The sequence below is a fragment of the Camellia sinensis genome, chromosome 9 (genome assembly GCF_055761805.1).
Source record: "Camellia sinensis isolate YWXY chromosome 9, ASM5576180v1, whole genome shotgun sequence".
Lineage (NCBI taxonomy): Eukaryota > Viridiplantae > Streptophyta > Magnoliopsida > Ericales > Theaceae > Camellia > Camellia sinensis.
This window is the reverse complement of record NC_138969.1, coordinates 135766606-135778788: the sequence shown is the minus strand read 5'-3', so window position 1 is coordinate 135778788 and position 12183 is coordinate 135766606. Positions and strand designations below refer to the sequence as shown.

Sequence of the window (12183 nt, the reverse complement as noted above, 5' to 3'; positions counted from 1 at the left end):
AAAGAGGCATGCAACACATGGCATAAATGATTGAACCTACCATCGACAGAGCTCAATTAGGTCAAAACAAAGACCAAAACATGCTCAGATGGGAGCTCAAAAGCCTAAGCATGCATGCATACACATTGGTCCAAAACAAGGCAATAATGCATAACCCTTAAAGGCACTCAAAGAGTGAAAGAAGTGAGAACATGGCAATGCTATATGCTCTAAAATATCATGTTAAACGATGCCAAATCATGCACATGTCGCAAATGAAGCATGCTAGAGGCATGAACAGACAAGGCTAGCCAAGCCCATTGTACTACAACTATGCAATGCATGAACCATATGGCCAAGGCAACCCAAAATAGTCCTAGAGCATGCCAAAATGATGCTAAAACATGTATGGAGTAGAGCTAACACATGCTAGCATGAAGGGCATGAAGCATGGAGTATACAAGACCAATGAGGAAGGTTACACTACACCTACCAAAACCAAGCATGAGATGACTTTACCAACAAAAATTAGAGTTGTATCATGGAAAACAACACCAAAAACACATGATATGGCAGCCCAAAAGTTTAGGCAAGATGGCATACACATTGGCTCATGTTTAAGGCATAAAGCACCAACCCTCCAAAGCATTGAAAGAGTGAAAGATGTGAAGGCATGACCACACTACACACACTGAAATCACATACCAATTAATGCCAAATCATGCAAATAGCCCAAGCAATACATGTTAGTGGCTTGGAAACTCAAAGCTAGTGAGCAAGAATGCATTATGACTATGCAAAGTAAGGCATGCATGACCCAAAATGCTTAAATCAGACCTAAAGCATGCTAAAACATGGCAAAAAGCTTGCTGGAGTAGAGCCAAAAAGCATGTTAGAATAATGGTCCAAAACATGATGCATGTTAGGCTAGTGAATGGAATTGCACTACAAGTGCATGGAACATGCAAGAGGCTATCAAACCAACCCTAGAAAGAGTTAAAACATGGCAAAACAAGGCCCAACACCTGCTGAAATAGAGCCTCAACATGCTAGAAAGGCATGCTACTTTGATGAGCCACAAATAGGATTACACTACACATACAAGAAGCATGCAAGGAGTGATCAAGATAGCCAAAAATAGAGGTATGCCATGCTAAGATAAGGCCAAAAATAGGCTGAGATGGAGCCAAAACAAGCTTAAATAACAAGCTCAAACCTGAGGCCAACAAGGCAAGCAACCAAGATACAAGGTGAGGGGATCACCCCCTCCTATTTGGGACCTCAAAACTACCTTTCCACCACTGAAATTCCTCTGAGTTTCAGTTGTGAGAAGGCCAAAAAGAGGTGGTCCCAATGGCTTTAAAAGATAGCTCAAACTAAGGCACAAAGGGGGTTAGACCACCCCCAACACAAACAAAGCCTTAAATAACCGTATCAAACACTTGAAAATGAAGCTTTTTATAGTTGAGAGTTAAGCCAGAATAAGCATGCAAATAGGGTCAAATAAGCAATGAACACAAAGCTTAAAAGGGGCTAGTGACTCACCCTTGTAGAATAACTTCAAGGAAGCAACTCTAGCAGCTTTTCTGAGCTAAAAATCAACTCTTGAGTTCCAACAAGACCCTCAGGTACCTCAACAATAAGAGTGTGGTGTTTTACTATGTGTTTGTGTGCAAAAGTTTGAAGAAATTACACTGTCAAGCACAAATATGGAACCAAGGAAGAAATATAGAGATAGATATGTATGTATAGCTCTATGAAACTTTTCTAAACCTGAGACAAGAGGGAGGAGGCTCCCTCTTATAGAAAATCAAGAATCAAGCTTTTTGAACAAGCTAAGAGCTTGAGTCAATCTCCCCATACACTTGTATGGAGGATGCTTTCTGTGCCCAACAGCTGGCACAGCTAGCATCCACAATACCTACAGAAAGTGAAGGAAAGCTGCCGACCAGATGAATTGGTCGCCCAGCTACTTTAACTGGTCGGCCGACTAGAAAATGTGGTCTGCACAAAAAAATCAAGGCGGTGGCATGGCTGCCGACCACTTTTGGTGGTTCAAAGACCACCAAGACCAGCTGGCCGACCAAAAAACTGGATGGCGAGAAAGAAAAGTGCTCTTCAAGGAGAGAAACTGGTCTACAACCCCTATTCCACACTCCAAGCAAGGACAACAAGGTTTGTGCTAAAAAAAAAACCAAAAGGATGCAAGACAAGAGTTCGCGGGTCAAGGCACGCAGCGAAAAAGCTCAAAAACTAGTCTACGGGCACCAAAAGTGGTCAACAGGAGGGAAAAGTGGTCTACCAGACCTCTATGTCCCTTTAGACCAAGGCAACAAGGCATGGTCCAAAAACCAAGCCAAGAGGACAATGTTAAGCGGTCCCGAGACAAGGTGTGCGGCCGAAGACTCCGGAAACCAGAAACTAGCCTACAAGAGGGAAAAGTGGTCTACAGACCTCTCTCTCCCTCCAGGCAAGGTCAACAATGCATGGTCCACAAACCAAGCCAAAACACAAAGAGTTAAGAGGCCCGGAGGCAAGGCACTCAGCCGAAAACTCCAGAAACTCGAAACGAGCCCAAACATGTACGATCAACGAGCACTAAATTGATGACGTCTGAGTCTTAAGGTTGGTTAAAAATGGGGTGTCTACATCACCCTTGATAATGCATGACATGGTGAATGCACTTTGAGTCTTATGTGCGCATTCACTAAGCTTGTGCAAGCTTGGTTCTTCGGCCATCATGCATGAAAATGCTTGATTGATGGCTTGAGAGCCAAGTGCCACACTCCTTTAAGCTTGAGAAATGATGACGAGTGTGGCAGTACACACATTTTATTGCAAATACATTGATGTGCCTCTGTTGTTCTCTGTTGCAGCAAAACCAGAAGTTTAGTAAAGCAGGTGGCCGACCGGCCACTGTCACTGGCCGACTGTCCAGTTAAGGTGGCCGGCAGCCACTTTTTGTGGCCGACCGGCCACCAATCCATTTTTGGTGCAAAACTGTTCTTGTTTTGAGGAAGAGGCAGTCTGGAAGTTGGTTCAATATTCAAAAATCAAGGAGAGTACAAACAAAGGCAACCGGTGGCAAAGTGATGGATTTTTCGGGGCGAAGCCAACCGAACATGCATGTCTCCCTCGCCTGTGAGGCCATCTCTTCTTTATTGCTTCATTAGCTATATGCTGCTAATTATTACATGTGTCATAATTAATTAGATCAACTTGTGTTGTAATATTTTAATTAGCTTCGCATAGCTAGTTATTCAAATTCAATTGTGTTGTAATAATTAAATAGCTTTAGCTTATCTATTTCATTATGTTTTGTTGTAATAATTACTAAGTAGTTTGCTAGTTATTCAATTGGTTTGTAATAATTAATCTAATAAGTTTAGTTAGATTAGTTACTTAGCTTAGCTTAGTATAGCTTAGCATGTTTATTCGGACCCTCCTTTGAGAGGGCATGATATTGTAATAAGTGTGCGTGTGTGTATGTGCACACTACTACAAAAATAGTTAAAGATCACACTTTGACAAAAAAAAAAAAAAATCTCACTTTTATTGAAAGTGTGATAAAAAAAAGTTAGATTAATATTTTAATCTCACTTAATTTGATTGAGTGTGATAATATTTATTTTTTATGTCACTTTTCAATTAAGTGTGATTATATATACATTTTTTTTAATCACACCTTCTAATTAAAGTGTGATTATATATACACTATTACTTTTTAATCACACTTTTTAAATAAGTGTGATTATATATATATATATATTAATCACACATTCTAATTAAAGTGTGATTATTTATATATTTTTTAATCACACCTTCTAATTAAAGTGTGATTATATATACACTACAACTTTTTAATCATACTTTTTAAATGAGTGTGATTATATATATATATATATATATATATATATTTTTTAATCACACATTCTAATTAAAGTGTGATTATTTATATATATTTTTAATCACACCTTCTAATTAAACTGCGATTATATATACAATATTACTTTTTAATCACACTTTTTAAATAAGTGTGATTATTTATATATTTTTTAATCACACCTTCTAATTAAAGTGTGATTATATATATACACTACTACTTTTTAATCACACTTTTTAAATGAGTGTGATTATAGATATATTTTTTAATCACACATTCTAATTAAAGTGTGATTATAAATACATCACTACTTTTTAATCACACTTTTTAAATAAGTGTGATTATATATATATATATATATACATATATATATATATTTAATCACACTCCCTAAATAGGTGTGATTGTATAAAATATTCCAAATTGATTTTTATATAAAATATACAATTCCCCAATTTTTAATCACACTTAATTAGATTGAGTGTGATAATATTTATTTTTTATGTCACTTCGTTTGGGGACTTACCTTTTCAGCCAAAAAGTCAAAAAGTTACCTTTTTAGCCAAAAAGCCAACAACTCTTACCAAAAAGTCAAAGATTCTCTTTTCTCCCTACTTTTTTGCACATCTTTTCATAATTAGCCAAAAAGTCATTCCAAACATATAAGTTTTTCTTACCTACTTTTTTAGCCAAATAGCCAAAAAGTTACTAAATTAGCCTGTTCCCAAACGAGGCCTGTGTAATTCAAACTTTTTCACACTTTTTAAATAAATGTGATTATATATATATATATATATATTAATCACACTCCTAAATAGTATGGTTGTATAAAACATTTCAATTTGATTTTTATATAAAATATACTATACAATTCGTGTCTTTATTCTACCCATACCCATAAATGAGAGAGACGACTCTTCCATTCCCCAGCAAGATTGAATTTCACAAACATACATGTCTCTTCTCCTTCTCCTTGTCTTCTGTTTTTGAAACGAAGCCTTATTTTGTCAACTCCGAACCACCATTGAAGTTACTCACAGCTCCCAATCACCATTGAAGTTACCCAAATTTGTCTTTTGAAATCAAAAACCTTTTGAAATTTCTGGTGAGTTCTCTGTTTTTTATGCCCCTTCTGTGTGTATATATTTATGATTATGATTATTATTAGTGAAATTTTATTGATATAGGTTTCACTACTACAAATATGCTTAAAGATTACACTTAAGGAAATTAAAACATGACTTTTAATGAAAGTGTGATAAAAAAATCAAATTAATATTTTAATCACACTTAATTTAATTGAATGTGATAGTATTTATTTTTTAAGACACTTTTTAATTAAATGTGATTATATATATATATATATATTTTTTAATTACACTTTCTAATTAGTGTGTGATTATATATATTTTAAAATTTATACTTTCTAATTAGTGTGTGATTATATATATTTTAAAATTTATAGTTAGATCTAATATTCCCACAGAAGCATCCTTATTTTGAATATGAGGGAAACCATTCGACTCTGTCACTCTCTCTCTCTCACACAATATCAACCTACTCTTTTGTTCTAAGGTTCTAATCAACAGATTCAACATGGAGCCCTCATATTCAGCACAGGGTTCCGATTTTATATAATTATGTTGTAAATCTTTCTCTCTAGCTTTGTTGTTCTTGTTCGAAGCTTGAATCTCTCTTTCATTGTGGTTGATTCTTCGTTTTTGCATTTGAATTCAAGTATCTGATGATTCAAAGGCCTAATTCATTTCTGGTAAAGATTCTAATCTTCTCTCTCTGGCTTTGTTGTGCTTGTTCGAAGCTTGAATCTCTCTTTCATTTCTTAAACATGTTCGATTTCTCCCATTTTTGCATTTGAATTCAAGTATTTGATGATTCGAAGCCCTAATTCATTTCGTAATGACTTGAGATAAGGAATTTTCCATGGCTACACAATACTCATTTTGATTTTGCATTCTATCTCAATTGTTTTTATTCATTTTCAATTATGAAACTACTCGGATCTATATTCAATTAGTTTGTATTTGGTTAGTTTGTTCGATTGACAGATGGTTTCGATTTTGGGGTTTTGAAACATTTGTGTTATCGATGTTTTGGTAGTGTAGAGATTTTTAGGTTTTTCCTTTTAAACATTTGTGTCGATGATGAATAACTCTGATTCTTTCCCAATCTATCCTTGGTAAAGGTTTTGACTTCATCTTTTTTCACATCTTAACTTCTTCTTCTCTGTTATATATATATATATATATATATATATATGTATCTATAGACTAGTATATATGTGTTTATAATAAATACATATATATCTGTGAGTGTGTGTGTATGTATTATACGAATGATTGAATTACAGTAATGTTGTCAATTAGGTTCAATGCATTGTTATCTTTTTGTTATTTTTGAAGGAGTTTTGATGAAGTAGTTTTTGCTGAGATTTGGTTCTTTGAATGGTGTTGTTCATATGGGAGTTCAAGATGGTTTATTTACAGTTTCCATTGGTTGAGATCAACCTAAAGGTCAGTGGATAAACTTGGGCTATAGACTATAGTGTTAGGCATGTTTTGAATTGGGGTTAAGAAATTCCAATAGGAGATTTGTGGGCTGACGATGTTTAGAAACTGTATTATTGCATGTTAATGTTATGAGGAATTTGCACTTACAATTAAGGAACACACACCCTATGTGAGAAATTTCTTAGAAAGTTCTATGCTTGGGTTCAAAAAAAAAAAAAAAAAACCACATTACCTTTCTCTCTCTTTCATTTCTGCAATCTTAAGATGATTAAATGTGCAACATTAGGGTATTCTTTTCAAATGGGTTTATCTATTTTCTTTCATAGACTTTGTTACAAACTGATTTGACTTTTGTCTCTTGAAGGTCTCAAGGAAAATTGATATGTTCCAATTTCTTTTATTTTTCACTGTCAATATCTATCTACATGTTCAATTTCTTAAATAGTTTACTTCCTTCATGTTCCTAAGTGACAAGGTCAATGATCTTACTTTATTGAATTTTAGATCCTCTTTCTTCATTAATTTACATCACCATCTAAAATCTTGCTTGTATTGACATTAATTGTAATTCCAGTAGGATCTAAGGCATGACATAAAAGAGAATAGTCATAATTGTAGTCTTTGGAGCTAATTTTAGCAGTCACTGTCAATATGCCACATTTGTGAGAAGATATATTCATTACTATCATTAGATTAATTCTTTGTGGAACAAATTCAAGGTGTCTATTATTGTTGGCATGTAATGATAATTTGTTAATGAGTAAGATAAATACAATCTGACTAGCATAGAGCATAGCAGCACATTGGGGTTTAAGAATCCAAACAACAGAATACCTTTCTCAAAAAATCTTAGAATTGTATATAGTCCATCATAGCAATCTATGGTAATATGTTACATTAGAAAGATATTTTCATTCTGTTTCCTACTATGTTGTGTCACCCAATTGTCCTAACTCAAGCTGATCAAAAAAAAAAAAATGTCCGAACTCAAGATGTCTCATTGTTGAAATGTGTGATTAGATTAGTTGGTCAAGTCCCAATAAGTTGGGCAGACTTGTTTCATACAATCAAAAAACAATGTTATGTCAAGGCATTGTACTCTGTTATGGATGTAACTTACCAAAGGTTGATCCCATGATCCATCATTACGAATTTCTATAATTTTTATCAGGTTACTCTAGGAATATGCCTGGATATAAAATATGTCAAGCATAATGAGTGAATAGCACATTTAGTATGTTTGTAATTAGCAACTCTCTGGCTTTAACGCAAAGAATGAACATATTCATGTTTGTACAACTCTGTAAAGTTAGGCTTGGCTACACATGCTACTGCAATTTTGGTCGAAGAAATTTCTAGTGAAACATGAAGATTCATCAATAGCAACATGAACAATTTCACACCTAATGTCAAAGGCACAAGTAAAATAGTTCTTAGGCATCATAGATAATCTTTCTCACAGCATGGAACAAACACATCAATGCAAAGAATCATGTAGATCATCCATATTTTTATAGGGGCAATAAATACATACACATGTTGATAAGTTACAAAGGCCATAATTTTGAAGTTAATGGTTTTCGTTTGTTGGAGCTAAAGCCACCATTCAAAAAGCAAATTTTTAATTGATTCAAGTGGTTACAAGTGAAATCACCCATAAAATTCCATCCTAACCTACAAGAGACTAGACCACAGTGACATTCACTAGCAAAAGGACACAAAAAATGCAACGAAGAGATGAAAATTCTAGAACATGAAGAAGTGTAGCCTTAATATGTGAGAAGATTGTGGGCCACTAATTCATTCATTCATGAAGAAGTGCTTGTGAAAAAAAAAACTTGACGATGTTGTTTAAACTCATGTTTATTATCTCTTTTAGAGGAAATGGAGCTAGTGTCCTTCGGATTGTTCCCTATGCAGCATTACATTTCATCATGAAATATGAGCAGTATCGCATTTGGATCTTGAACAATTACTCTGCCTTGGGAACGGGCCCCATGATAGTACTTTTCTACTCCTTTTTCATTGATTTGGTTATTTAGTTTTTCTGGGTCTAAATTTAACATTCTTCTTTTGTTATATGATGGAAATTAGGAATGGTGAATGGGGTGATCATGTCACTTTGCAGGCTGCTGCAGATTCTGTATGGTTCTGCAACTTCATTTTTTCTTTTCTCTTCATTATTAATATAGGCTTGTTGGTATTTTTTGTGTACTATCACTGTGGATGGGGGGTGAGGATTGTGTAACGCGGCCCAATGGGCTGTCAGCCATCAGATAATACAACTGCATACATAACTTTAGGAATTACCTTGTTAAAGATTATTTTGTAGATCACTGTTTAATCTGATTAATAGCATATTCTAGAATTATATTATGACATATGACTGGCAAAGCGTATGATGTTGGACATTTAATGTTACTGCTATCAGCTCTGTCTCAACTAGATTTGTTGGACTTGACCAAACATGAACTAACAAACTGTGTCCAAATTTTTTGTTTTTTGATCTATTGTTATCTGTTGTGCAACAGAATGTTGTTTGCCTGTTTAGTTAGTCTGTTTCGATATAGTTGAAGTCTATCTAGATATTTCATGTTATGGTACTATACATTACACAGTTTGCCATTTGCCAACTTGCTTTAACCCTTTGCTTCAAAATATTTTGCAATCAAACCATCTTGATCATGGTTACTTAGCTGCCCACCACTACTAGCAAGTGCATGCATGCATTGTTGATGTTCCGTTTGATGTGTGATGGTGGGTATAAATATTATGTGTCTTGTGGGATCACAATTTCTAATTCTTATAGCTATTCAGAGTTTACCATAATGACAAGTAAGTTGTGTGTGTGTGTGTGTGCGTGTGTTTTTTTTTTTTTTTTTTGGGGTGGTTTTGGACAGACGAAGTTATTTCAGAAAAATATATCTTGGAATATGGAACGGATTGTCTAGAGATGCATGTTGGAGCAGTTGAGCCTGATGAACGTGCTTTGGTGGTTGATGATTTGATTGCCACTGGTGGAACCCTCTGTGCAGCAATGAATTTACTGGGTACTCACTTGTAAATCATTTGTATTAGCTTTATGAGCCCCAGTAAAAGCACTGTCCTCTTTTTATTTTTCCTATATTTTAAAATTTTTATGTGGAAAATGCTTTGACTCATGGATATAAACAATTCCATATGTAGTGAGAAAACGAACCACCTGTTTATTAGTCATTGAACACAGGGACCCAATGAAGGGTTACCTGGACAAGGGCTACAACTTGGGCTATTTGGATCTGGGTGAAGGACAAATACTATGCCAACCTTTAAAAAAAAAAAAAAAAGGATTGAAGAGGCTGTTATCCAATTTACCTTGAGTCAAAGGTGTTCAGCGTCAATCATGTTGGTTAGGTTGTTTGGTTAGCCAAATAACAAAATTTACCATATGTTTGTTATAGACTTTCTCCTTCTTAATTCATGCATTTTGCCCATTTAACAAAATGAATGTTTTGCTCCTATTTCTCAGGACTGAATTAATATGGAATTTGATGTTGCATACTTGTGTATTTTATTTATTGAGCATACCTCTTCAATTAAATTTTCGAAACCATATAGTATGCATTATGTATGCATGTGTAGCGACTGATACTGCCCTTGCTACTGGAAATATATATATATATATATATATATGTATATCGTGTAAACCAGAATATATTGTGACTGATTTAATTTTTTTTGGTCAGAACGCGCAGGGGTTGAAGTTGTTGAATGCGCATGTGTAGTTGAATTACCAGATTTAAAGGTTTGTATCTAATGAACTCTTGGTCGCTTTCATTTCCTTAGCTATTAGTTAGTTCTTATGTGGTTTGGTTCTTAAATATCATCAATTGATTATGATTCCTGCTTCTATGATTACTTGTTTTTATTGAAACTGTGCTCTGCTTATATGCTGCCACTATCTCAGTTCCTTGACATTTATCTGAATTGATCAATTGTCATCACTTTGGTAACAGTAACATTTTGGCCTTATGTATGTTTTACTGACTAAAATGTATAGTGAGATGAGATAGATGCAACAGGAAAGACTTCGGCGATTATTATAGTCTTACCAGTTCCTCTCACTTTAGTTGGTAGTACGGAAAACTAAATTTAATGAACTCGAGTTGACAGAAAGTTGAATGCGGTTTAGTCTGTATTATGAATTTTGCCCACAACTAGAAAAGACACTTCTTGTCTAAGTTGCATACAAGGATGAAGTTTTGGCATGGTAATAGAGCCCATTGTAACAAGACTTGGTCCTTGAAATTCTATTTTTGGAAATTTATGGGACATTCCAGACAAATGCAATATTATGTCACATTCTATTATGGTCAAAGTGTACATCCCACAAGCTTCATATTTTTTCTTGTGTGTGTGTCAGGACTAGTCTTCCAAATAACTTTTTGAAAAGCTATATTTTCCTTTACATTAATATGCTACTGCTCATTTGTGTATTAAATCTATTCAAACTCATTATCATTATGTCATATTTATATATGGTAATACAAACATTTTATACTAGTAACAATCAAAGTTGTTATTCATTTTCTATTGATGCAGGGGATGAAGAGTCAATGTGATGAGAAAATGTTCGATTTTGTCTTTTGTAAGACAAGAACAGTCTCTACAAAAATAGTAAGTTTATTCACATCATTCTAGCGGTTTCTAAACTAATTTGTGTTTTTATTTTTCAGGTTAGAAATTTCTTGGAGACATGAAAACTATGGTCAAAGAATTCTAGAACTTAGTTTTTTCAATTTTTTTCAATTTTTAATATATGTAATCGCAGTTAAAAACTTTTTATTAATTCCTTTGTATATACTTTTGAACATTTAACTTTCATTTATGAAATATATGACGTTATTCCATTCAATATATGGTTGTGATTCAAAATATAGTATATAGTGTGTATTACATTCTTCAAATGCACGTACAAAAATAATATTGATTATTTTTCAAATATGTCGAATTCTTTTTTTTTTTTTAATCATAGATTTTATTAGTTATTAATCACTCTTAAAAGATGTGATCTAAATGTTTTTCATCACATTTAAAAGATGTGATCTAAATGTTATTGATCACACTTAAAAGATGTGATCTAAATATTTTTAATCACACTTAAAAGATGTGGTCTATATATTATTGATCACACTTAAAAGATGTGATGAAATCATTTTTTAATGACACTTAAAAGGTGTGATTAAAAATGACCCCTTTTAATCACACTCCCAAAGATCACACTTCAATAAAACTTAAAAGGTGTGATTAAAAAACATACATCACACAAAAAAAGTGTGATCTTTATCTATATTTGTTGTAGTGGCATGTCTTTCAACCCCACGTATTTCTCCCTTTTATTTAACCGCTTACGATGGTTAGTTTTAGGGCACGCTTTGATTAACATACCTTATGTTTTGCATGTTTGCATCCATTCATTTGTTTTGCATGCACCGGGCTCGACGTATCATTCAAACGGCATTGTCAATTCAATACTTCTTTGAATACTTGTATCAAATCATTGCATTCATATGCCATCATAGATAGCTGAGCCTATTTAGTTGCATTATTGCATGTGTTGCATTAGGCATCTAGCATAGTTAGAATCATGCATTGTTTCTAACCAGTTTTTGTTTTGGCTCGGAGTACACTGTAAGCTTTACGCCTTAGCATACTTGCATGAGTGTGAGTGTTGCCATGTTTCGCATGCTTGCCATGAGGCTATTTGCTTAAATGCTTAACTGCATGAATGCCTATGGGTGAAGGCTTGATTGC

General features: G+C 34.0%; 1 long non-coding RNA gene across 3 annotated transcripts; it reads left to right on the top strand.

Annotated features, from left to right (window-relative positions):
• The first annotated feature begins 5416 nt into the window (after positions 1-5416).
• LOC145799188 (uncharacterized) lies at positions 5417-10187 on the top strand. 3 transcript variants are annotated; one of them, XR_014341206.1, is made up of 5 exons: positions 5417-5633; positions 8270-8393; positions 8485-8533; positions 9291-9440; positions 10116-10187. It is a non-coding gene; the product is annotated as an uncharacterized LOC145799188 (long non-coding RNA). The 3 variants fall into 3 exon arrangements; XR_014341207.1 differs by lacking the exon at positions 5417-5633 and having other exon boundaries at positions 8074-8393; positions 10125-10187; XR_014341205.1 differs by lacking the exon at positions 5417-5633 and having other exon boundaries at positions 8074-8393.
• Positions 10188-12183: the final 1996 nt, after the last annotated feature.